Genomic DNA, 2,731 nt, shown 5'->3' with positions numbered 1-2,731 from the left:
GTGTGGTTGACGAGGGCGGCAAGTCAGGGGTGGCCCTCAACGGCTCCTCCTATTGCCGCTCTCCTCCTGCGAACCTGGCAAGGTTAGCACTGAAGCTGCACAACCCGACGCTTGCCAGCGGGAAATGAGTAATGGACTCACGTTGGGGGCTGGATTCGAGGCTGTGTTGTGTACTGGTGTCCGGGCTGATTGTAATCGTCACTGGCGCACTTGAAGTGCTTGCCGAGGGCTCTTCGCCCGTCGAGGCCTTGGCCCTCTTCGCCATCCTCTGGGCCAGCGTCTCCGTATCACTGCAAAGACAAATCAAGACAAGATCAAGTCAAAATAAAACAACCAAACAGAAGATCAGGAGATGAGCAAAGAGGCAAGATACTTACTCATCTTCTCCTTCTGGCCCCCTCTTCCTATTTTGGCTGAAGGACGCGAGGTCGAAATCTACCTCCACAACAGTATTGCGAAAGGAGGAGGAGATGGAGACCTGGGCCGCTTGGCCGAGGAGGAGGCAGCAGCCGCAGCTTCCTTCGCTGTCGCTGCCGCACTCCTCGTATGACGCATGGGTTGAGCTTGGGCCTCTTGCCGCTGCGCGGTCTTGCCAGCGCACGGGCCTCATCCACATCGGTTGCCTCATCAGCCGACTCCTCGGTCGCTTCTTCAGCAGGGGGAACCCCGGCGCCCGTGCCGCTATGCTCTCCGATAGACTCCTTCCACCCGGCAAACTCTTTCTCCATATCGGCCTCATCCTACACGGTGCCGGCGCTGCCGGCCTCCTCGGCAAGGGCTGCCTCCTCCGCCCTGCTGGCGATGTACGCCACCTCTTGGTCAGTGGTGGCGTGGATGACCCGCGGCTCATCATGGACGAACTTCTGCGACAAGTTGTTGAAGAATTCCTGCACTACCACCGCCTCAGGCTCGTCCCAGGTCTGATCAAGGCCATGGGCGTTGAACACCGGCATCATGGCGATGATGGAGGTCAAGAAGGAGTTGTTGCTCAGGTGGACCACCCCCGCCGGCAACCTGAATGGCTTGTCGGCCTTGCTGGTCTTGTCGGCCTTGAGCTGAAACAACTTTTGGCAGAGGGACGCATGTTGCATTACCGTGAAATTGTGGTTCAGGTCAGGGCGTAGCCTCATGATGTCTGCCGCATTCTTGAAATCCCAGGTTGGCCTCCCCTTGTTGTGTAGAGGAGCAATGCGGCGACGGAGGAAGTCGGCCCCAATCATCTCGAGCGTGAGCCCGACTGATTTGAGGTGATGGATTCTGGTGGTGGCGATCGTGAGCTTCTTGTTGTTGGCGTCGAAGTCGCCCTAGTGCTTGTCATGGACAAGTTTCTTCTGATGGGGCCGACAGAATGGTTGCGGCTCCTCATCCATGATCCAGCACCACCTACCCCGCCATTCATCCCACTTCTCCTTATGGGTCCCCTCCGGGTACGTGTTCTTGCTCAAGGCCCTCGGGATCCAAGTGATGCAGCCAGAAAGAGCATCTCCTGGCTGGAGGCGAGGGACGAAATAATGGCGGAAGAGCGCTGTGTTGGAGACCACCCCAACGAAGCTCTCGCAGAGGTGGGCCAAGAGGGCCATGCATGCCACGGTGTTCGGCGTGAAATCCAGAAGGTGGAAGCCAAAGGTGTGCATGATATCGTTGAAGAAATCTGAGAATGGGGCGCAGAGCCTGCAGTAGAAGTAATCAATAAAGAAGGGATATTTATATGGAGCGGGCTTGGCGAAGGGAGCGAGGATGACGCGGGTGGCGGGGTGCCCCGACGTCTCTCTCCCCCACAGGCACCGGAATCGATCCCGGAGCATGAGCGCGTCGATCGTCGAGGTGAAGACGGTGTAATTCTTCCATAGCTTCACCAGTTCTCTCTTCGGCACCTCCTTCCCCTCGCTTGCCTTGGCCACTCCCTTGCCCTTGGTCGTCTTGGGTGCCATAGCAGCTAGGTGGGGGCGAGGGATCAAGGGCAGTGAAAGCGCGGCGGTGGCAGACGGAGGCGAAGGCTCTGGTTTAGGCTTGAGGAAGAAGAAGGGAGCGGTGGTTCCTAGATTGGGAAAGGCAAGAGGGGTAAATGAGCAGCGCCCCTGCAGATTCCTCTTTTTATGGGGAAGGCGCGTGCTGCCTCTTTACTGTTTGATGTGAGGCATCGCAGGCGTGCTGTGACCGTTCCACGCATGAACCCCACGTCGCGCACTCAATGCAGACCATGGGGAAGCACAACAAATAAGAAGATCATAGCAGTTAATCCCTGCCACGTGTGCCCACGCACTGTTTTGGGCCTGGCCAACTACGCTTTGCACTCGTGTGTGGCCCAGACCCAGGGGCTCCTGTCGGTGTACATATGTCTGGGCCCTTCTATACGGGCAGTTGTAGTCGCACCTTTGGCGAGGCTTGACGGGGCAGCAGAAGGCAAGATACAAGACGACCAAGGCAGCATTCAAGCTAGTAAACAGATAACAAAAGACAAGCTGGGCCCCCGGCAAGACCCTTTCTGGGATGGCTCGCGAAGCCCCAGCAAGATCCTTGTCGGGGTAATTTGCGAAGCACCAGCAAGGCCACCACCCTTGAGGCTGAGAGCTCTGACACCATTGACAACGTCAAGACCAAGACTCGGGGGCACATGCGTAGTAGCATGTAGATCTTTGTGAAGACTGGTAGCATGCAGATCTTCATGGAGACCAGAGGACGAAGTCCCCGGCAAGGCTCTTGCCGGGCACAACCGTGAGATCCCGGCAAG

The sequence above is a fragment of the Triticum dicoccoides genome, chromosome 6B (assembly GCF_002162155.2).
Source record: "Triticum dicoccoides isolate Atlit2015 ecotype Zavitan chromosome 6B, WEW_v2.0, whole genome shotgun sequence".
Classification (NCBI taxonomy): Eukaryota; Viridiplantae; Streptophyta; class Magnoliopsida; order Poales; family Poaceae; genus Triticum; species Triticum dicoccoides.
This window is presented reverse-complemented; position numbering follows the sequence as displayed.